This window comes from Geotrypetes seraphini, chromosome 2 (assembly GCF_902459505.1).
Source record: "Geotrypetes seraphini chromosome 2, aGeoSer1.1, whole genome shotgun sequence".
Lineage (NCBI taxonomy): Eukaryota > Metazoa > Chordata > Amphibia > Gymnophiona > Dermophiidae > Geotrypetes > Geotrypetes seraphini.
The window spans coordinates 524146884-524172438 of record NC_047085.1 but is presented as its reverse complement, the minus strand read 5'-3'; positions in this window follow the sequence as shown (position 1 = coordinate 524172438).

The window sequence follows — 25555 nt, the reverse complement described above, 5'->3', positions numbered from 1 at the left end:
AGTTTTTTGGTCAGATGAAGCCGAACTGAGGCTGTTTTCTCCACTTCTTGTTTTGCTTCTTGGTGTGTATGTTATGTTGTCTTCTTGACATCCACCACCCTGTATTGGTTTGGTACACTGCTTTGTTCTTTATAAGCCTCTCGCATTGCCTCTCTATTATATATATATATCTCTGTAGTATATGTACAATCTCCTGCATGGTAAATCTACATTGTTCTTCGCTGTTTAAACACCTTTACTGAATATGTACAGTTCTCATTGTATCTTCGCTGTAAATGTACAGTCTCTTACGTTGTAAACCGCTCTGAACTGTTTGTGGTACTGCGGTATATAAAATAAAGTTATTATTATTATTATTATTATATGATTAAGGCCTTTTAGTGTTGCAGAGTGTGTATCTTTTTCCATATAGGGTTCTCATTTGAGTTGAATTGTTGGAATATACTAACCCTGGTCCCGAGGTATAGTGTTTAGTGTGACAAATTTTTTCCACATGTCATTCTCTAGGCTCTGTCACGAATCGATTTCGACTATGTGCGGGCAAGAGGGGTGTCAGTCGGGTTGATGTAGCCATCGTAGTGCAAGCGGGCATGGGGTATGGCTCTCAAAAAAAAATCTTAATCGTTGTACTGCTGATTTTGGCTCTTTTGACTAATGAGTTTGCCTACCACTGTCCTAGGGCATCAGGCTACCAAGTGGTATAAATTAATTTAGGAATATTTCAATAAGAAACCAAAAATGAGCCTAAGGGATATTTGAAGCATTGAGACAAAGCAAAAGATTTTTACTACTCAATCTCTATGGGCTTCAGGGCCGTTACCACTGAGTAGCCACTAGCACAGCTTTGTAAAACAGGCTCTATGAGACAAGCTTGGTTTTTTCTGTTATATAGGGATTTTAGGACCCCTGTTCATTTGCAAAAATTAGTTCAAAGTCTAATAGATGCTGGCATTGTCATCTTGATATAGGGACACTGGATCATCTGTTGTATTATTGCCCCTCAATACTCGGCTTCTGGAAGTCACAATTAATAGGATACTGGATACTTCCATTCTAATGTCATATGATATTGTCCTATTCAGAACTATATTACAATCCAAGTCTCCAATTTCTGCAGCTAAGAATAGATTACTTCTTGTGATGACTGGGATTGCTATACAGATGATCACAAAAAACTGGAAAAATTGCGATAGACTGAATCCGACCTTTTGGTGGAATCCCTGTGCTTATTCTATCGATATGAAAGTATGAATTCAGAACTAACTGGTCATTATAAAAACTTTAAGGAGATTTGGGGCCCATTAGCAGATTTTCTAATCACCAATTAATAGTAGAAGCCTACCTTTGTTTAATAGAGTTTTATACACATCCGGGAGAGGGGAAGATATTTAAATTTAAATCACTTTGGAAGATTTTTTTCAGGGTAAATCTAAATGAAATTCATGGCATCAGTAAATCTATTATTAAATTAACCATTTGAATAGTATATTGTTTTTATATTTTTTATTTTCATTGTAAGAATATCTTGTTTGATTGTTTTATCTTTCCTATTAATATTGCCATTCTCTTCATCGTGATTTGTTTTGTAAAAAGCTTAGATTTTTTGCATTAAGAGGGACATCAAGTGAAAAATAAAAATAAACATAATCAAAAGAACCAAAAGATTGTGGGACAGAAAATCAGATGTACTAGTTTGTAGTTTATTATGTGGCCAAATATGGAGGCTTCTGTGGTTTGCTGTTCGTTTGAAGTCTCTTAAACTGCATGGATTTTTTTGTGACTGTCACGTTTTTATGTTTAAGACAGCCAAGCGCCCTATAAGACCCTTGAGGAAGGCATTTTACTTTGCCAGAACTCGGCCTGTGTTATTTGGTTTTTATTTTATTGGTCACTTGTAACTATATACATCCTTTTTAGATTGTTTTTAAGTCATTTGTTAAGTCATTTTGTTGTTTTGTTGCTTCTTCTCTTTTGTGCAACATTTTGGATTTTGTTCTTTTGTCTTAAGGCATTTCTGGTGCAAGATATTGTATTCAGTTCTGATGAATCAGAGAAATTCAAACAAATTTCTGTAATTCTGGATGATGTAATGGGCCTGTTTGACAAACTGAATAGTAGCAAATCAACTGGACCAGATGGTATACATCCCGGAGTGCTGATAAAAATGAAAAATGAAATTGCAGAGCTATTGTTAGTAATTTGTCATTTTTCATTAAAATGCTGCATAGTACCAGAAAACTAGAGGGTGGCCAACGTGATGTTGATTTTTAAAAGGGTTCCAGGGGTGTTCTGGGAAATTATAGAGCAGTAAGGTTGACGTCAGTGCTGGGCAAAATGGTTGAGACTATTATAAAGAACAAAATGACAGAATCTTGCAAGCATGGATTAATGAGAGAAAGCCAACATGGATTTAGTCAAGAGAAATCTTGCCTCACCAATCTACTGCATTTCTTTGAAGGTGTGAATGAAGATGTGGATAAAGGTGAGCAATTTGATCAAGATCAAGTTTCAAGTTTATTTAAAATTTGATTACTCGCCTATCTTGAATTCTAGGTGAAATACAATAGTAAAAAAAAGGGGGAATACAAAATTTAAACAAAGACAAATAAAATCTAAATACAAAGAGAAAATGACAAATAACAAGAAGGAAAGAGGAGGAACCACAATAAAGTTTAGGCTAGAAGACATTAACGGAAAATACAATGGGAATAAAGGGAAAAATTCAAGGCAAGGCTGAATACCTATTGACAGGTACGAAAAGAAGAAAGAAGTTAAAAAAGAAAAAGGAAGATTAAAGAAGAACAACAGATTTATCTGGTGTGATATAACATTAGCTGAGCTGATGTCACCTGCTGGTAATATTTATTAAATGATGGTGTGGGTAAAATGGGGGGGGGGAAAGTGAGGGGAATATATGAAGTGTTATTAAGGATCTATAGAATAAGGATTGACAAGTTTATAAGGGGAGATAAAAAGGGTTAATAGACAGGGCTTGTAAGAAAGAAAAATGATTAGGGAGGTTTCTAAGCTGATGGGGTGGAGCAGTCACGTGATTGTTGGATGTTATGGCAGGCTGGAGTGAATTCTGTAAGGAAAGGGGAACAGTAGAGTACTCTCTTCATGAAAAGATTATCCCTCCCTCCCTCCCATTTGTGCTGGTGTTATGTTTTGTGTAAGTGTTGTGGAGGGGGAGTGTGGGGGGTACAGGTTTTATGTTGATTTGGGTGAGTTTGGTGGAGCTTATGGGGTTGGGGAGGTGGTCACAGCTTTGGGTGGGGTGGAAAACGATGTTTGGCCCAGTTGGATCTGGGAGATAAGCAGTTAATAAAGAAATAAATGTAACACTCATATATGATGCCTTTGGGAGGGGAAGCATGGTCTTTCATCACCGTGGGTCATGTTTGGGGGAATGTTATAAGTTTAAAAACTTAACTGGAGGTAGTTTCGACACCAAATAGCTCCCTGGGGGGAGTGAAATATGCATTGGGGGTTTGTTGGTCTTTGGACACAGATAGATAATAAAGCTGCGGCCAAATATTTATTCCAATAAAATTGAGTTGTGTGATTATTTATTGATGGTGATTAGCTTTCAGTTGCAGGTGACAGGAATGCAAATGCTAATGTTATGTACAGAAGAGTCTTTAAAAATGAAACATTTCAATGAATTTCACTAAATTAGTTTCCGTTCTTATGTGTAAAGGCAAGGAGTTCCAAATCGTGGAGGTGGTCACTGAGAATGTTGGTAGTCCCCAGTAAGTTACGCCAGCAAGTATTTCAGGCTTTGCACATTGATCCTTATAAGGGACTTAAGTCAGAGGGGCAGACGGTCAGTATAGTGGCCAGGGATAGAACGGGACATAAGAAGCTGGGTGCAACAATGCCCTCCATGTGTTGCTGAATAGAAATTGAGAGAGGAAAACTCTTCTAGTGAGGCCACTAAAGCTACTGAAGTGGAAGTTAAGGCCTATATGAGAATAAAAATAGGGTAAAGAAGAGAGAAACACATCTGATTCTGAGATGCAGACGGATGTCTGAAAAGGCTAAATTACCTTATCAGGCAGTTGGCTGCGATTTGTACAGTGCACAGAATCTTGTGCTACCCAAAGGCAAATGGATAGTAGTGTCAACTGATCCAGATTACCAGGGTATAGTGAAAATCCTTTTGTTTAATATGGGGGAAGAGGATTATAAAATAAAAGTAGGGGATCGAATTGCCCAGATAAGTGCATGAATCAATACAAAACATAGAGTTACAATATCTGTTTGTATGCTTACATTCAAACTCAATGGAAGAGAGAAGAATATCAAAGTAATAACATCTTATATAGGTTTGAAGCTGCATGTCCTGTCTGTAATAAGACTGTGGCTTGAGTCAAAATAGAAGGGAAAAGAGTATGAAAAATGTGTAAAAGATTTTGATGACTAAAGCAGTGATGTAGTTGCAGCCATTTGTAGTGGTCTTTATCATTTAATGAATAGCTTTCTCTTCATTTGGAGAAGGGGATCAAGGTTTTCTCAGGAATTAGAACATCATGAAGCCTGAATGGATAGATAAAGGTATTCTCAGGCTTCATGTTTCTCTGTAAGTGTGGAAAAACCTCCAAAGTGCTGAGGTAGTAAATAGAAGAGATGAAAGCTAATGTAGTAGATTGCATCAAATTGAAATGAATTCAGAATGTCAAAGGCATGTCCTGCCAATGAGAGAAACAACTCCTGTGTCCAACTGAATAGAGCAACTAAAGAGAGTGAAGCTACCCAACAGGTTTGGGTTTTTTTCTTCTATGTATTGAGGAACTACTGTCCATCAGCATTCTGAATAGGGAAGTTCATTCATTATATATTGAACAGCAACATATTGGGCTTGCGTTGTTTCAAAAATGGCAAGATTAAAAGCACCAAGGAAGTGCAGGATCTGGACTCCGAAGAGTACTAGGAAATAAATCAGGTTATGTGTGTTGTGTGCTTTTCCTGAACTGTGGTACAGCACCTCCTATGCCACTGGAACCAAAGAAGGTAGGGTGGTAGGAGCCGAAGAGCTGATTTGAGCTTCCCTTGCAGTACCTACTCTAAGTCCTGAGTAGGGGTAGGTAGTCACATTGATGAGGGTCGTGAGAAGGATGTAGATCGAGGCAATACCTACTTGATTTGTAGGAGGACCACGAAATCAAAGGTCATTGTGGATAATTCACCTCCCCTGGCAGGCTGAAATAAGACCTTGAGGGGAGGGAGCAGAATGCCCAGGTACCAGTATCTGCCAGTCCCCCCATACTGCTGGATACCAGTCTGCTGTCAGATTCTCCATATCCAATGGTTCTGAAACTGGAGACATAGCCCACCATGATCTCTCTACAACCATCAGTGCAACTGGGTGTAGGAGGACGGTTGCTCCGTCAAGACTTGTAAATAATTATTGTTAGTATTTTTTTTTAATTTCCATCCACATTTAGAACCCACCAGCTTCTTCAGTGGCATCTCCCCAATGAGATAAAAAAAAAAAAAGAGAGCCACTGCCACTCATGAATTCGAACTCTATGTCTAATATGCCAGTACCAAAATTCAGCAGCAGGAGCTTCTGGGTACTTAGTTAATAATTATCATATGGCAATAATAGGATTCCCTCCCCTTGCGGAGTCAAAATACAGCCCCGAGGGAAAGGAACAAGTGAAGAAGAAGAATGTGGCCCAATAAAATCTTCAACGGTATGGTCTGCAGAGTCCCATCCCAGTGCGGCTTTCTTATTAGCCACTTACCTGGGAGATCCGGGAGCTGCCTCATATTATTGATTACCACCAATGCTGGGGTGCAGCCAGTTGAGCTGGAATGGCACTTCCTTCCCCCGCCAGAACCAAAGCTGGTCTCTGAGGGGAGGGAGCCAAAGAAAACTTCTGCTGCCGTGCTGGTGCAAATGTACGCTGCCCTCCCTGCCGGTACTGAAACAGGGCTCTGAGGGGAGGGAGCCATAAAAATCAGCTGTTCCTTCAACGGCATTTTCTCCGTGCCGATTTGTAGCAAAATCAAAGGTGTAGATATCTTAACTTTGAAAGTCTCCGCGGTCTGAAGAACTGTTCTAGCCAAAAATACTTGTGATTAGTTGGCACAGGCAAAAAACTGGCAGTTGAAGAAATCAGTTTCTCTCTTACTGTTGTAAACATTGTGTCTTTCATGAATCTACTGGAGAGGAACTGAGCATCTGTGTGTGTGGTAGATTACTAAAGCTTATTTCCTTTTGCATTATTTGTTACTTTTAGTGCAAGTATCCCTTCAGACAATGTATTAGATCAGGGGTGTCCAATGTCGGTCCTCGAGGGCTGCAATCCAGTCGGGTTTTCAGGATTTCCCCAATGAATATGCATGAGATCTATGTGCATGCACTGCTTTCAATGCATATTCATTGGGGAAATCCTGAAACCCGACTGGATTGCGGCCCTCGAGGACCGACATTGGACACCCCTGCATTAGATATTGCATACCAGATTAACTTTTATAATCAGACTTAAACTGAGTTTGTTTTATTTCTTTGCATTTATTTTAAGGCTGGAATGATGCTTGTTAGTATTTCCTGCTGACACAAGACTGATTGATTTAGCGTTTTCAGGTCACCTGTAGTGTTAAATGGATCTGTTATAATAATAATAACTTAATTTTGTATACCGCCATACCCAGAGAGTTCTAGGCGGTTCACAACAATTAATTAAGATTACAAACAAAGATGACATTGAATTAACAATTTTTGGGAATGTACATGTCATTGAAGTTGACAGGAATTAACAATTTTTGGAGTGTATACAACACAGGTGTCAAAGTTGGTCCTCGAGGGCCAGAATCCAGTCGGGTTTTCAGGATTTCCCCAATGAATCTGCATAAGATCTATTTGCATGCACTGCTTTCAATGCATATTCATTGGGGAAATCCAGAAAACCCGACTGGATTCCGGCCCTCGAGAAGGGACTTTGACACCCCTGGTATACAATATACAAGAGTGTAAAATAGGAATATACAAGAGTGTACAATAGGAGGGTAAATTTTTTTATTTACAGGGAAAAAATACCGGTCAGAGAAGTTAATTGGTTTGGAGGGTACAGTAGGGGGGGAAGGTGGAGGTTTATGTGAGTAATATAATGGGTACACCTCATGTCAAACTGATTGACAGGTGAGATAAGATAAGGATCGACCAATCAGCGTTCACTTCCGGGTTAAGCCCCGCCCATTGTCCTGCCTTAGTCTCCGCCCATGGCCCCGCCCCCATCCATGACCCCACCTTAGTCTCCGCCCATGCCCCACCCCTCCCATAGGAATGAATGGTGGTAGCCCCGCCCGTGGCCACACCCCACCCATGGCCCCACCCACCCTTCACCTAAGCCCCGCCCCTCCCATAGGAATGAATGGTGGTAGCCCCACCCATGGCCCCACCCCCACCCATGGCCCCACCCCTCAAGCCCCGCCCCCGCCCCTGTCCCCACCCCTCAAGCCCCGCCCCTGCCCATGACCACGCCCCCTCATGTTCCGCCCCGGAAATGCACTTTTTGATGACATCACCGGAAATGGGGGCGTGTTTAACCCCCGGAAATACGCTTTCTGATGACATCACCGGAAATGGGAGTGCCTGCCCCTACCGGAAATGCGCTTTTCTGAACACGTAGGCGGAAATAGGGTAAATGACGCGGCGGAAATGCGCTTTTCTGAACACGTAGGCGGATATTGGGTAAATGACGCGGCGGAAATGCGCTTTTGTTATAAATCCTGTGTTTTAGGGTAGCACTGATAGAACCTGCATTTTTGTTTAAAATACTGTGTTTTAGGTGGTATAGAGCCTATATTTCTGTCTTACCAGTATTCAGCCATTGTTTTCTGCTGATTAGGTGGAGAAGGGAGGGGTTCTGTTTTACTTCTAAGGTTAATTGCATTATCTTTGGGACATTGCTGAAACAAGGCTGCCCTGTGAACTGCTAAAAGCTAAGTTACTCACCATTTCATATTCTGCTCTTTTCACTGGTTTTCAGCATTATATCTGCTTAATTTCTCTTCTCCTCCCTGTTTCTTACTAAAAAAAAATATAAAAAAGCACAAAAAATCCTTCTCTTTCCTCTGTTAAATCTTATTTCTTCTTCCTGCAGTTTTGTTTAAAATACTGTGTTTTAGGTGGTATAGAGCCTATATTTCTGGTGCCTGTGGCTCAGGGTGACTAAAGTAGGGAAAATCCTGTTATAAATCCTGTGTTTTAGGGTAGCACTGATAGAACCTGCAGTTTTGTTTAAAATACTGTGTTTTAGGTGGTATAGAGCCTATATTTCTGCCTTACTTGTAGTCTTACTTATAGTCCCACCAACCCCAGGGACCACTATTCATATATAGAGACCCATATAATCAGGACTTCACAACCAATCAAGATGACCTTTATTCTATGCAATCACTGTGGTGCTTTAATTCCAAGACATACTATTTGGAGGCTTAAGGCTTGCCCCATCTGTCTTCAACTTGCCAGTATTAAGGAGGAGCTCTGCAAACTTAAACAGGAATTGAATACAATTAAAGCAGCTTCCATCACTCCACAAAATCATACCAACTTACCACCTCTACCTCAAAGAATAAAACAGCCCAGGAATAAATGGGTCACAGTAGGCTCAGGAAGACTGCGACATGTAACACAGAAACATCCACCTTCACTAATATTACCTCTACAGAATTCCTTCGCTCCACTAGTGCACTGCGATACTCAGGAAAACAGAAGGGAGGTGGGACTGGAACCAATGAAGGAAACTCAAGAGAACAAGAGCACCCTAAGTACAAATAAAAAAGCCAAAAACAGAAAACTATTACTGTTGGGGGATTCCATCATCAGAGGCATTAACCTTGGAACACAGGGCGAGGAGTCCAAAATAGTGAAATGTCTTCCAGGATCCTCAGCTACCAGGAGTTCCAGGCAAATACTGACTATAATTAAGGAAGAAACTAAGGATTTTAACACTGATGTTGTTATCCATCTGGGAACAAATGACCTGGCCAACAACTCCACACTTGCAGCACAGAAAGCTTTTCGGGAGCTTGGTGAGGGCGGGAAACCTTTTGTAAAGACTTTAGCTTTTTCTGAAATACTGCCTGCATATGGAAAAGGAGAGCAAAGAATGAAAAACACAGAGGACTTTAATAGATGGCTCAGAGCCTGGTGTCATCAAGAAGGCTTCAGGTACATAGGAGGATGGGGAAATACATGGAAGGACAAGAAGCTATATTGCACTGATGGGCTACATATTACTACAGCAGGAAAAAGAAACCTTGCAGAGAAATTTAGACAATATTTTTCCAGGCATTTAAACTAGAAGGTGGGGGTGGTGTATGTACGAAGGACAATTATAGAGACCACCCCCGGCAAAAGAAAAGATGTGATAGTAGTAAAGGCTGCAACATAAGCAATATCAGCAACTCATTTCTTAGTATTGCAACGGAAAGTGAAACGACACAAAAATCCATACGAAAAAGGAGATTATTGCTGAAAAATAGCTGGAAAGCGATGACCACAAATGCTCGCAGTCTAAGCAACAAAGTTCATGATCTGCAAGCCCTGATATTAGAGGCAGATCTAGATATTGTTGCTATCACAGAGACATGTTCAGTGAATCACATGGATGGGATGCAAACATACCGGGATATAATCTTTTTAGGAAGGACAGAGATGGTCATAAAGGTGGAGGAGTAGCTCTCTATGTAAAGATCAATATCCAAGCGACCGAAATGCAAGGGACCTGGGGAGAGGAAGAAGCGATATGGATTGCTCTGAAAAGAGAAGATGGAACTTCTATCTACGTGGGTGTAGTCTACAGACCTCCGACTCAATCGCAGCAAATTGATAAGGATCTGATTGTGGATATCCAAAAGTTTGGAAGGAAAGAGGAGGTTCTGCTGTTGGGAGATTTCAACCTGCCGGATGCGGACTGGAATGTTCCGTCTGCGGAATCGGAAAGAAGTAGGGAGATTGTGGATGCCTTTCAAGAGGCTCTGCTCAGACAAATGGTGACGGAACCCACAAGGGAAAAAGCGATATTGGATCTGGTCCTCACAAATGGAGAGAGTATCTCTAATGTTCGAGTGGGTGCTCACCTGGGTAGTAGCGATCATCAAACGGTTTGGTTTGATATAACGGCTAAAGTGGAGAGCGGCCGCACGATACTTAAAGTCCTAGATTTCAAACGTACGGACTTTAATGCAATGGGAAAGTACCTGAAGAAAGAGCTGTTAGGATGGGAGGACATAAGAGAAGTGGAAAGACAGTGGTCTAAGCTGAAAGGAGTGATAAAAATGGCTACGGACCTTTATGTGAAGAAAATCAATAAAAACAAAAGAAAAAGGAAGCCGATATGGTTCTCCAACCTAGTGGCTGAGAAAATAAAGGCGAAAGAGTTGGCGTTCATGAAATATAAAAAAACCCAAGAAGAGGAGAGCAGAAAAGACTACAGGGTGAAACTGAAAGAAGCCAAGAGAGAGATACGTTTGGCGAAGGCACAGGCGGAAGAACAAATGGCTAAAAATGTAAAAAAGGGAGATAAAAATTTTTTCAGATATATTAGTGAAAGGAGGAAGATAAAAAATGGAATTGCTAGGCTAAAAGATGCTGGGAACAAATATGTGGAGAGTGATGAGGAGAAAGCAAATGTGCTAAACAAATACTTCTGTTCTGTGTTCACAGAAGAAAATCCTGGAGAAGGACCGAGATTGTCCGGCAAAGTTACACGAGAAAATGGAGTAGATTCTGCGCCGTTCACGGAGGAGGGTGTTTATGAGCAACTTGAAAAACTGAAGGTGGACAAAGCGATGGGACCAGACGGGATCCATCCCAGGATACTAAGGGAACTCAGAGAGGTTCTGGCGAGTCCTATTAAAGACTTGTTCAACAAATCTCTGGAGACGGGAGTGATTCCTGGGGATTGGAGGAGAGCGGATGTGGTCCCTATTCATAAAAGTGGTCACAGGGATGAAGCAGGAAACTACAGGCCGGTGAGCCTCACTTCAGTTGTTGGAAAAATAATGGAAGTGTTGCTGAAAGAAAGGATAGTGTATTTCCTTGAATCTAATGGGTTACAGGATCCGAGGCAACATGGCTTTACAAAAGGTAAATCGTGCCAAACGAACCTGATTGAATTTTTTGATTGGGTGACCAGAGAGCTGGATCGAGGACATATGCTAGATGTAATTTATTTGGATTTCAGCAAAGCCTTTGATACAGTTCCTCATAGGAGGCTGTTGAACAAACTTGAAGGGCTGAAGTTAGGACCCAAAGTGGTGAACTGGGTCAGAAACTGGCTGTCGGATAGACGCCAGAGGGTGGTGGTTAATGGAAGTCGCTCGAAGGAAGGAAAGGTGACTAGTGGAGTCCCTCAGGGTTCGGTGCTGGGGCCAATCCTGTTCAATATGTATGTAAGTGACATTGCTGAAGGGTTAGAAGGAAAAGTGTGCCTTTTTGCAGATGATACCAAGATTTGTAACAGAGTAGACACCGAAGAGGGAGTGGAAAATATGAAAAAGGATCTGCAAAAGTTAGAGGAATGGTCTAATGCCTGGCAACTAAAATTCAATGCAAAGAAATGCAGAGTAATGCATTTGGGGATTAATAATCGGAAGGAACCGTATATGCTGGGAGGAGAGAAGCTGATATGCACGGACGGGGAGAGGGACCTTGGGGTGATAGTGTCCGAAGATCTAAAGGCGAAAAAAACAGTGTGACAAGGCAGTGGCTGCTGCCAGAAGGATTCTGGGCTGTATAAAGAGAGGCGTAGTCAGTAGAAGAAAGAAGGTGTTGATGCCCCTGTACAGGTCATTGGTGAGGCCCCACTTGGAGTATTGTGTTCAGTTTTGGAGACCGTATCTGGCGAAAGACGTAAGAAGACTTGAGGCGGTCCAGAGGAGGGCGACGAAAATGATAGGAGGCTTGCGCCAGAAGACATATGAGGAGAGACTGGAAGCCCTGAATATGTATACCCTAGAGGAAAGGAGAGACAGGGGAGATATGATTCAGACGTTCAAATACTTAAAGGGTATTAACGTAGAACAAAATCTTTTCCTGAGAAAGGAAAATGGTAAAACCAGAGGACATAATTTGAGGTTGAGGGGTGGTAGATTCAGGGGCAATGTTAGGAAATTCTACTTTACGGAGAGGGTGGTGGATGCCTGGAATGCGCTCCCGAGAGAGGTGGTGGAGAGTAAAACTGTGACTGAGTTCAAAGAAGCGTGGGATGAACACAGAAGATTTAGAATCAGAAAATAATATTAAAGATTGAACTAGGCCAGTTACTGGGCAGACTTGTATGGTCTGCGTCTGTGTATGGCCGTTTGGAGGAGGATGGGCAGGGGAGGGCTTCAATGGCTGGGAGGGTGTAGATGGGCTGGAGTAAGTCTTAACAGAGATTTCGGCAGTTGGAACCCAAGCACAGTACCGGGTAAAGCTTTGGATTCTCGCCCAGAAATAGCTAAGAAGAAAAAAAAAAAAAAAAAAAATTTTAAATTGAATCAGGTTGGGCAGACTGGATGGACCATTCGGGTCTTTATCTGCCGTCATCTACTATGTTACTATGTTACTATGTTACGTAGGCGGAAATAGGGAAACAGACTTAGTCAAAACCCCCACCCGGAAATGATGTGGCCAGAAAAGAAGCGTCTTTATTTTAACAGTTTTTAGTTAAAAGACAGGGTTTAAGAGCTCACAGATAGAGCAGATCACAAAACAAAAGGCATTCACAAAATCTTTCCTGCTTTTAAAACTGAGTAGGGGCAGAAACAAACGAGAAAAAGTTGCATTTGCTTTTAACACCCTTTTCAGTAGGAAAAAGCAGCTGTCACCTAACAGGGCTGTGTTAAAAAGGCAAAGCTATGAAAGAATCTTTATTGAAGCAAATTTATTATGATCCACACGCGGCAGGAAGCTATGGAGGCATTAACCCTCTACTTCAAGCGGCTAAAAAGAGTGATATAACAGCCCGGAGAAAAGATGTGGTGGATTGGGTCACCGGTCAAAACGCATACAATTTACACAGACCGGCTAGTATCCATTTAAAAAGAAATAAAACAAATGTGTCAGAAGTTGACAGACAGTGGCAAAGTGACTTAGTCGACATGTCAGCCTTTGCCCCTTATAACAACGGTTACAAATACATCTTAACGGTAATAGATATCCTGTCAAAATATGCATGGGTCGTTTCTTTAAAAACAAAAACCGGTCATGAAGTTACCGAAGCCTTTGAAACAATATTTAATTTAGGGCGTACACCTGAAAAACTTCAAACAGACAAGGGTAAAGAATTTTTAAATAAGTCTCTGAAGAATTTATTAAAACAAAAAGGTGTTAGCCATTTTGTGACCCATAATGATGTTAAAGCAGCTGTAGTGGAAAGATTTAACAGGACTTACAGCTCATCGGTTCATCCTTCTTGATAAAGCCAAGGGGGAGAGATATGGAGGTGTGTTTAAACATGTCTGAACCTGTCCCGGCCCCCCCCCCACACCCCCCTGGTGTTGTCATAATGACGTATGTCTTAGATCTTTAACAGCTGTTAACATCAGAAATAAAAAAGTTCTCACAGCTGTTAGCAACAGAAATAAAGGTTCTCAAGCCATCAAACAAAATGTCTGTCACGAAGGCTCGTAGATTGAGTTACTTTCTTAAAGATCGTGATGTAGAAAAAGAGGGTTACCCAAAGACCGAAAAACTGTACAAATCAGACAAAGAAAATATGGATCCCTTTAACACGCAGGTAACTGAAAAAAGGCCTACCAAGAGGCCTCGTAACTTTCTTAAAGACTGTAATGCGGAGAAAGAGGGTTACTCACCGGCTGAAAAACCGATTGACTTGACGGCAGATACCGGGGAGCATACGCACGAATTAACAGATTCTGAAATACAAGAGTTTCCAGATGCTCAAAAGCTATATGATTCAGACACAGAAAATGAAGATGTAGGCTATGAACTACCAGAGGATAATGCTTCAGATATTGAATTTTATGAAGCCGCTGCTGAAGCCGAAGCAACAGACATGTTGGAAAAGCCAGGATCTTTCACGGTAAGAGAGAGAGACACACACGCACTTTTTATTACCAGGGGTCGTTGAAGGGTTTATGAAGCTGTATGTGTTCATGTGTTTTAAAAAGGAAAATTTATTTCTGTATGTTTGTTTTTTTTTGTAGGGAAGTGGCGGATCTTCACGATCACAGAAACCTGTGGACAAGGTGTACATGCCGATGATAAATCTATCATGTTTGTGTTTTTTCTGCTCGTTTCAAAGAGAACCAGCGGTGAATGTGCATAAACCTGAAGATTCTTGTGATTATGGACTGTGGACCGGCATAGGCCTTTCCAAAACACCAACAGAACTTAAATCAGTTATAAAGGTCGTTGTATACTGCATTCTAAATAAATGTCTGCAAGGCATGAAGGATGAAGATTGTGGAGCCTGCTTAATACGTGCTGGGGGGCAAAAACACCACGATTGCTTGATATGGGGACATAAGGAAATACAGCAGAAACTCAAAAAAACTTGTGACATGCTATGCCTAGGACGTGTGGTAAATGTAGTCACATTTGTAGGCTATAAAATGAAAATATTGATGCTTTGTAATGAAAGCATTAATATAATCATTGATTTAATCAGAGATATTAAAACCTCTATAAATGGGTCACGGCTACTCAACAGATTGGTCAATGTCATGAGAGATGGTACATATGTAGAGATTGTAAATGATTTAATCCGTGACACCGATTATAAATCATTCTTCAAAAGAAATGCTTTTTAAAACATGTTTTGTTTTTTATTCTCGGGATTGTGGGAAATACAATGTGTAATGGTATGTTTGTTTGTATAAAAGTTTAAACATTTTATTGTTGTAAAATAAAGATTTTCTTAAAAATTATAAAATGTGTGGTGTGTTTTAGAAATGTATTATCAACCCAAACTAAAACAATAGAAGGTGTGACAGGTTATAAGGAACTAGGTTCTAGACACGTAGGGGTCATTTTGGTGTCTAAATTGACTAACCAAGACAAACAAGTTCTATCAGAGGTCTTAGACATACAATAAAGCCTTTGTGAACGGATAACCTCTATAGAGGGGATTGTAAGTGTATAAAATAAACTATGAGAAGACCAGCAAGCATTCTGGTTTTTGTGGGTGCTACGCCGGGCCCCCGGATACATCAACTGCTAACATGGTGTGTAGAAAAGGGGCTTTTATTTTTGGTTTTAGGGATATCGTTTTTTCTTTCTCTGAATCTATCATTGCATTTAAAAACAGGAACGGGGATCTGATGGTAGAAATAAACTATCTCTTACCAGAAAAAGACAACGGATATTAAACAGTAAGTGACAAAAGTATTATATGGCACATATGTTGGTTTTTAAAAACAGCATCTACAAAACTTTCTTTTTTCGTTATGATTAGACCAAGAAACGGCTGGAGAGCCCACACCTTCTACATCGACAAGTTCTAACCAACAACCGGCTCCTTACCGGAAGCCAAAAGATAAACGAAATAGTAGGTATCCTGGTTTTGTAAGGAGACTAGGGTTAAAAGAAAATGTCATTACTTTTATAATGGTTGATGGGGAAAAAGTATTAACGGCTATGCTATGTTATAAATTGTAGATCGGGAAAATGTTAGAAAGTCGCAAGCAGATACCATGAACCTGACGGTAAAGTATAACAGGAAAAGATCGCATAGTAAAAGCTTCTTACACGGTGAACCAGAGTCCAAAGCTGCTTACAAGAAACCAAAAGATAAACGAAATAGTAGGTATCCTGGTTTTGTAAGGAGACTCGTGTAAAAGAAAATGTCATTACTTTTATAATGGTTGATGGGGAAAAAGTATTAACGGTTATGCTATGTTATAAATTGTAGATCGGGAAAATGTTAGAAAGTCACAAACAGACACCGTGAAGCCGACAGAAAAAGTTTAACAGCACAGAAGCACAGCCGGACAGCACAGAAGAAGGAGAATGTTATGAAGTTGATAATTATTCTGATAGCAGCAAAAAGTGTCAGAGGATGGTTCAAATAAGGGTGCATTAGGTCCTTCTGAAGATTCAGAACCAATCAACTATGTCCAATTTGTGAAAAGATGGGATCGTAAACTGGACAAGTTTCATGGTGTGCTTTATTCAGAAGAATTTCGTTTCATTAATTTAGACAGGATAACATCATTAAGTGATGCTCAAAATGCTATACGCCAAGGCACCCAACATATCCTGGACGATGTTAACAGCAGAGTATCGCCCGGTGACTACGTACAAGTGCACCTACATTCGTCACTTTTTCACAACTCCTTGTTTTCTGGTAAATTAAATCCCGAATCGCTAGATGCTGATGATTTCTTAGACCAGGTTGCTAAAATCCTTCAAAGTCACAGAGAAACACAGGTCTGTGATTTATACCGTGTTGTTGTACTTGTAATAAGAAACAAGGGTGGTGGGGGGGTCATAGGGTGTTAAAATCTATACTGTTTAGCCAGATTTTGCAGAAAAAAGGATGTATTTAATAGATTTGAATAACACAGGTAATAACCTGTGTTTTGCCGGTAGCCTTACAACCCTTATATCCCCCCCGTAAAACTCACAGATGCTGAACTGTTAATAGGTGCTGAAAAGCTACATAATGATTTGGCGTGGTCGGTACATAAAAAAAAGTCATGCTCGATGATGTAGCAACCATAGAACAACATTTAAAGATAAATATAAGAGTTGTGTTTTATACAAACTCTTGGTGTTGCTTTAAAACATCAGACCAGCCCATTTATCCAAAAAACGGTTTTCTTATTGCTACATGACGATCATTTCTACGGCATAACCGATGTCAAAAAATTCTATGGTGAGCGTAATTTCTGTACTTTTTGCCAGAAGCCCTATAGTCACGACCACTCCTGTACATTATGGTGCCGTCTTTGTTCGACACAGACATGTTTGAACAATGACGGTATACAGCAGAGGTGTCCTAACTGCAAGATGTGTTGTCGCTCTAAAGACTGTTTAGATAGACATACGCAGCTGGCGCAGAAAAAAGAAGTGGAGTGTTTATCTAAAACACTGTGTCTGAAATGTGAGTCCTATGTGAACGAAAAAACATAAATGTAAGGGTAGGATGTGTAAGCTATGCCGTGAACCCTTAAGCGGTGATGACATACACTTATGTTTTATGACACCCATCGATAAACTCAAAACATCTGAAAAGTATATTATTTACGATTGCGAGTGTATGCAGGAAACAGGCTGGCACATTCCTAATTACATATATGCCGAGGACTTGTACGAAACAAGAAAATGGGAATTCAAGGGTCTAGAGTGTATTTTTGCTTTTATACAGGTTTTTTGTGACAAAAAATTTAAAGACTATACCTTCATAGCCCATAATGCCAAAGGCTACGACGGGTATTTTGTTCTTAGCCAACTGTTAAAGGAAAAGATGGACACAGATCTGTTGGTTCAAGGTGGTAAGCTTTTACAAATCACAGTAGAACCTTTAGCTATTCGTTTCATAGACTCTCTAAATTTCCTACCTATGAAACTTAGCAAACTTCCAAAGGCCTTAGGTTTTCCAGGCTGTAAGGGTTATTTCCCGCATTTTTTTAATACTCAGGAAAATCAAAACTATGTGGGGTGTATGCCGGATAAGGAGCATTATGGTGTGAGAAAGATGATGCCTGAAGAAAAAGAGGAATTTTTAAAATGGTACAAGGACAACCAGCACAAGACGTTTGATTTGCAAAAAGAGTTGGCTTATTACTGTCAACAGGATGTGGCTATTTTGCGACAGGCATGTGTTCTCTACAGAGCAGAAATCATGAAAATGACACAGAAAGATGTGGTTGTAGAACGAGAGGGTACTTCAGAAATTCTAATGAATTGTTTAGACCCTTTCCAATATATAACCCTAGCCTCTGTATGTATGGCCATGTTCAGATTTATGTTTTTAGAACCCAAGACCGTGGCGCTCATCCCCCCGGATAACTATCACAGACACAAAAAGAGATATTCATCCCCCTCTATTGCTGTATCAAGAGGCTGCACAAAATATACAGATCATGCATGCTCTGAACGGGGGTGAAAGAAAGGTGGGGTCTTATTTTCTTGACGGTTACGCTGTCATTGATGGGGTAGAAACAGCTTTTGAATTTAATAGTTGCTTTTATCACGGCTGTCCGGTCTGCTATAATGATAAAGACCAGAATCCTGTAGCAGCCACGACCTATGGCTCTCTTTATTCCAAAAAGCAGCTAAAGACAGCCTACCTGGAAAGCCTGGGCTTCAAGGTCGTAAGTCTGTGGGAGCATGAGTGGAAGCGGATGGTCAAAGAAAATGATAGGGGCTGTGCAGACTTCCTGGCTAGCGCTGCATTACCGCAACCCTTGGCCCCACGAGATGCCCTTTTTGGGGGTAGAACAAACGCTGTTTCTCTGTACTATAAAACAAAACCTGAGGAAAAAATACACTATTACGATTTTACCAGCCTATACCCATTTGTCAATAAAACAAAGGAATATCCAACAGGCCATCCGCAAATCATTTATGACAATTTTGGTCCACCCACAAATTACTTTGGTTTTATAAAAGCAAAAGTATATCCTCCAAGAAAGCTCTTTTTCCCGGTGTTACCTGTCAGGGTGGGGGGTAAGCTTATGTTTCCTTTGTGCCGTACGTGTGCCGACGCACGGCAACCAGAAACGTGTGCCCATACGGATGAGGAGAGAGCTTTCGTGGGGAGATGGATGTTGCCATTGCAAAAGGTTATGTGGTTGTTGAAATCTATGAAATCTGGCATTTCGAGCAAAAATCTGACAGTCTCTTTTCTGAATACATCAAAATACACCTCCGTCAAAAACAAGAGGCTTCTGACTACCCCCGGTGGTGCAATGATAGAGAAAAACAAAACATGTACATCTCTGATTTCTATAGAAAAGAAGGTGTACTTTTGCGTGCTAAACCCTGCTAAACGCCAAATAGCAAAACTTTTCTTAAATTCTCTGTGGGGGAAATTTGGTCAAAGGACAAACCTGCCTGCCTACCGTTAGCATTGTCAGAGAGCCTGATGATCTCTTTAAATATCTGTTTTCCCCTGAATTTGAGGTTTCATCGTGTGACTTTATCGATGATGAAACAGCCTGCGTGTCTTGGAAGCACTCAAAAGACCGCACTACTTTGCCCGGTAACACTAATGTTTTCATGGCCTGTTTTACAACAGCCTATGCGCGTTTAGAGTTGTACAAACTTCTAGACAATCTACAAGAACGTTGTCTGTACCACGATACAGATTCTGTGATATTTGTGAGCCGCGAAGGTGACTGGAACCCCCCTCTGGGCGATTATTTAGGGGAGCTCACCAGTGAGATACCTGCAGATGAACATATAACAGAGTATGTATCAGCGGGTCCTAAAACATACGGTTACAAACTGACAAGTGGAAAGACCTGTATGAAAGTGAAAGGGATAACGTTAAATGTAGAAAACAGCCAGAAAATCAATTTTACTAGTTTAAAAGATCTAGTTTTTGACTACAAACCGGGTGCAGAGGGTTTACTCCAGAAAAAGATAGGGGTGCAACAAACCGGTATTATAAGAAACAAAAAGAGGTGGGCTATAGAGACCGGCGTGATTAAAAAAACACAGCAAGTTGTGTATGACAAAAGAGTGAAGGAGGAGGATGGGTTCAGCACACTACCCTACGGATACTAGAACGGTGGATGCCCGCTGGTCGCACCCTTTCTCTTGTATATTAGCAGGACCGTCCAATTCAGGCAAGAGCTTCTTTGTTAAAAAACTGTTAGAACACGCTGGCCGTGTATTGTCTGTCATGCCTGACAATATTGTTTGGTGTTATAGTTGTTGGCAGCCTTTGTATAAAGAAATGTTAAATAAATATCCTTTTATTACTTTTACGGACATTTTGCCTGATACTTTTAACGATGACCGAATATTTCCAACCCATAAAGTAAACTTGGTTATTATAGATGATCTAATGGATTCTGCCTGTAAAAGCGGCGAAATAGAGAATGCCTTTACTAAGTACGTACATCACAGAAACCTGAGCATCATATATATAGTTCAGAATGTTTTCTGCCAGGGTAAAACAAGCCAGACTATAACTTTAAACACTAAATACATGGTTCTCTTTAAGAATCCTAGAGATAAGTTACAGGTAGCCATTCTAGCTAAGCAGATGTACCCTGGAAAATCACAATTCTTTTTAGAAGCCTTCGAGGATGCCACCAGAAAGCCGTACGGCTATCTCCGTGTGGACTTAAATACCACAACGCCTGAGGCTTACAGATTGAGAACGGATATTTTCCCGCCAGACTGGACAACGGTATATTGTGTAAAACCACAATCAACCCGTAAAAGGCTGTGAATACATAACCAGATCCCTTCATATACGCTGGGGGCGTGTCTCAGGTAACATGTCTAGCCGTGTAAAGAGAAACCTGCCCCTTTTAAAACTTTTAGTCCATGCCTCGTCGCAGCACAGAAAAGCCATCCTGAATACAGCCTCTGATGATTTGGTGGCTGCTATAGCTGAAATCGCTCTCAACACCCTAAAAGGTAACATCCCGCTTTCACAAAACCAGATAAAGGTTTTAAAAGGGAAGCGTCACGCCATAAAAAGACTGTGTGATAAAAGATTAACCCTTAAGAAAAAAAAGAAGCAGTTGGTGAAACAATCGGGCGGATTTATAGGGCCCTTGTTAAGTTTTGCTATACCGTTGATAACGGGTCTTCTGACAAACCGCTGATGCATCACGCTGAAAAAATGTACCTGGTCCCTAGTCAACAACTCGAGCGCTTGAGAAACCCCATAGACCGGGAAGAAAATATTAGAACCTCAACCATACTTAGGTTAGACGAGGAAATGAAAAACATACTGCAGAGCCCTGGTATGTCCGACCATGAAAAAGTTAAACGTTATTCAGAAGTGTTACAACGTTATCTCGTGTTGAACAGACAAAGGGATATGGAAAAAGAAAAGCTAAATGTGTATCTACAGGGACCGGTTGATGCTTCAACATCCCCCGCTCCAGAAAATAGTATACCATCCGACTCTGTGGTTCAAGAAGTGTTAAACAGCATCAATACGCGCTATAGGAAAAATGCCGAAGTCCTGCTTAACAAACTGTCAAAAAACAAAAGTGTTGCATCCTGGGTGGGAGATGGTACATTTGTATACCAAGGAACACCTATCAATGGTTCTAACCTGCTCGACCTCGTTCGCAGTGTTACGCAGACCCATGCTCTTTCAGAGCAAAGAAGGCCCCTAGGCTGGGGGGAGTTCATGCAAACCTTAGCTCAATTAAATATGTCTTCCTCGGTTGTAGGTAACGCAGCCAACAGAGAGGTACTGTTACGCCTCAAGGAGAGCCCAGCTATGAAGGTTCCTGAACTATATACAAAACCTGCCAAGACCAAAGAACACCTTCCTCATAAAAGACGTAAATTATTACCCAGTTACCGGTGGCTGAGTGTATAAAAACATATCTTCAATAAAATAATGTTTTTTAAAAATGAAAATAAAAGACTGCAGACATTTTGATTTTAAGGTTTACTTTTTTTTAAATTTAGAAACAGCATGACATTCATGGTAGGAAACACAGCCCTGGGGTGTATGAAACGGGTTTTGAAAAGGTTTACACAAGACTTGTTTTTTATTTTTTACAAATTTCAGTACCATTTCATCATTTTGCATTAAATCTTCAGAATACATTTCTAAAATATTTTCAAAAGGTTGCCCTTTACAGCGATGATGTAAAAAAAAACACACAGTGATAGCCACAGGCCTCAGACAGCGGGTGCTGTAACTGTCTATTATGATATAATACAGCGTTACAGTGTTTATTGAAAAAGTTCATAATGCTGTTAGGAAAGAATAAACTATCCGGTGGTTGTCCGTAAGAATCAAAAAATTCTCCTGTCCCGTCCCCGGTCACATAGAGGGCCAACCAGTGTTCACCTGGTAGGTTGTGTGGGTGTGTGTTCACGACAATTCCCACAGGTCTCCTTGGTATTTCTAATCCTGTTAACCAGTCACTGGGCAGTACATCTAAAAAAGATTCTGCAACACAGGAGTCCTTCTTTAAAACACGGTAGATCTGTATGGTGTTCATGTTCAAGAATGGTCAAAAAGAACATTCCTTCTATGATTAACTTCTATCACGTTGTCGAAAACCCCATACACAATCATGTTCACAGTGTGTGGTAAAGCTCTGGCAAAACGTATTTCAGCCTGCAGGTTACCGGTTTTGATCAGCGAGTAGTGGTCAGCGCACTCCTGGTCCGGCGATAGGTCAAAGGCTAGCAGCATATAACCTTTGTAAAACTCCTGACGATCAACCAGGAGGGCGTTGTCTTTCAGGTGTTTACCGGTCGCTTGAATAAGCTGCATATATTCTCTCACACAATTTCCATTTTCAAAGTCAGGTTGTAGAGGTTTTCCGGGTACTTGTTCACCATCTACATACAGAGCTGAAAAATTAATATCATAATGTTTAAAATTGAAAGGGTTTTTAGCATAATTACCACTGAAAGCGTCGTTATCCACAAAGCCCAACACGATGAGCTTTGGTAACTGCCCCAAAAAGAGATTTTCCTGATTAGTCACACGGGCGCCGGCCGGTATGCTAAACACCTTCAACCCCACACGGTCTATCGCATACTTGGCGTTAGCTTTCAGTAGAGCTTCAGCATGTCCCAAGCGCACTCCAGGGGCCACTTTAACTCTCTTTACAAAGAGGGCAGCGTTTAAGATAAGAAGTTTATAATTTTGGTCAGCATCACCGCTCATTAAACAGAAAGAGTTTTTGTTACGTGACAGTTTTATTTTAAGATCTACGCCGTTGATGAGTAGCTTTTCTTGAAAAAATAGATCGCTGTGTAAATGTCCCAACAGTTCCACCTTGTGGCTAGATGCTGTAAAGTGAGCCCTTTCGGTAAAACCCACATTACGTGCACCTATATCTCTAACGTCGTGATGTTCGGCTGTATCCTTATAAAACAGGCCGCTTGTGAACTGTGATTTGAGGGCTCCTTCACCGTAATTGAGGATCAGCTCTATGAGGGCTCTGTAGGGGTAACAGTTATTACTCTGACTAATCAGCTGGTCTCCCAGGGTAACATCCAACTGGCTAAAAATAGATGCAATCGGGTAGTTTACCAGGGCTACTTTGGCGGCTGCGTCAATGTCTGAATCGTCTTCTTTCACAATTTTACAGGTCAGATGCAGGAGAGTGTTGTTTAAATCAATGTAGTCTTCACCGTGCCCCGCTATGTAGAAGTCCAAAGGTGCTGTTTCCGATAAAGCTGATAATGGTGGTATTTCCACATAGATGCTTTTTTCGATACTGGTTTGGGTTGGGGATAGCTCAAACAGATCTAGTTCTGATTTAACGCATTCTTCAGAGCCGTTGTGTACAAAAGCCATGGATTTTTAGAATATATTACGTTTCGTAGAACGGGTCCTTCTCTTCTTGGATCCGCTGGATAGCTTCTGTGATTTGTTACCTTGAGGTTTCTTTCTTTTAAAAGGTTTTGGAGGTCCTTGCAGAATCTCTTGAGGGTGGGTCCTCTTTCTTTTAACAGCCCGTCTAACCACAGCCAGTCCCGACCCCGCCTGCTCTGCGGAATGGTTTATTTTATTTAGAACGGTTGTTGCGACATGGCCCATGACATCTTTAGCTATGTTTTTTGCGGCTCCTTTCACATGTGGTTTAATAATTTCAAAAACCCTTCTCAAAAGCGGTATTGCTTTTCTAAAGAGACTACGAAATACGCCACCTACACCGGCACCGTTCATGACAGGGGCTCCGTGATATCCTGAAAGTCCATAACCGGCTTGTGCTGTGTAATAATTTTTGTATGCTTTGGGATCTCCGTAATCTTTAGACACCAACATTTTAAAACACTACAGTCTTCCTGGGTCGCAGGTGAAGCTTAAGGATCACCTTCCCGTAACGAAATGAGACGTTCCTGTTCTGATCCGTCTTTATTTCAAATGTGATGGTATCGATGTGCTGCTTGTTCACAGGTACATAGTGCGGTTTATCGTACGTGAGGGTGATAAACTTATCCACTGGCCCTAGAACTGGAACACAGCGCAACAGTTGTACAAAATGGTCACCTACTAACTGGTGCTCTACAATATCAGTGTACACGTAGGTATTAAAGCCGGCCTTTATATTTGCTGGGAAATGAGAAAGCCTTGTATTAACATTAGCCTTTACCCCCAAAATGGTTGCCAAATCACCCCTTGCAGAAATAACAGACTTATCCTCTGATTTTACATGAATTCTTCGCGTATTGGGGTCATATATGATTCTCGGCGGTCTCTCAGACTCATAGGCGCTTCTAATGTCATGATTCATGGTTTCCAATAACTTCCCCATGGTCGCATAATATCCACTCTTGATTATAAATTGGCGTACATTTCCTTCTGCAGAGGTGACAACGTACTTTATGTCTTCCTTAATATTTTCCCAAGTATGTGGGTATTGTATTTCCACCAGCCCCGCTTCCCACGGACCCTGTAAGTCCAAAGGCCTAGCTATTTGTATGGTGAAATTAGAGCTGGTATTATGGGGAAACATAGCTGCCGAAGCATTGCTAGGCAATGTGATATAAAAGCCACCGTCATTCATTTTGTTTTTTTCTCTCTCTGTGCTGCTTCAAAAGACAAAATCAGATGTCTTGAATCTCTGAGGCCTTCACCCAACTGTTAAATTTATCAGGCCACCCCTTCCATTTCACGAGACAAATTTTGTTCTTACCCCCTCCTTTTACCTTTAGAACCTTTTCGATATGGTATATTCTGTCCTCTAGAGGGTTGACTTTTAGTAATTCTTCAGGATAAAAAGAACCTTGTATAGCTTCGCTATCGTAATCCTGTATCTTGTATATTGTTCTCTGACCCCTGTTTAAAACATCTTTTATTATAAATATTTCATCCGTCCATGTTTGTTCGTAACCTTTCTGAAATCTTCCTTTAAGTTTTGATAACCTTACATGGTCTCCTTTCATTAAGAGATCCTTGGTGGAATCGCATTTGATGTTACTGCCGTAGACGGTTTTCCAAATCTGCAAAGAGTTTGAGGGTGTCACATCTACAGGCCTCGCCTGTATCGTTCTGTGAAAACTATAATTATAGCTGTGCACTATAGCCTGTAGGACGTCTTGATAAGTAAAGGTATTATGGGCTGTAAAATATCTCCACATTTTGGATTTTAAAGTCCTGTTAAATCTTTCCACTACAGTTGCTTTAACATCATTATGGGTCACAAAATGGCTAACACCTTTTTGTTTTAATAAATTCTTCAGAGACTTATTTAAAAATTCTTTACCCTTGTCTGTTTGAAGTTTTTCAGGTGTACGCCCTAAATTAAATATTGTTTCAAAGGCTTCGGTAACTTCATGACCGGTTTTTGTTTTTAAAGAAACGACCCATGCATATTTTGACAGGATATCTATTACCGTTAAGATGTATTTGTAACCGTTGTTATAAGGGGCAAAGGCTGACATGTCGACTAAGTCACTTTGCCACTGTCTGTCAAC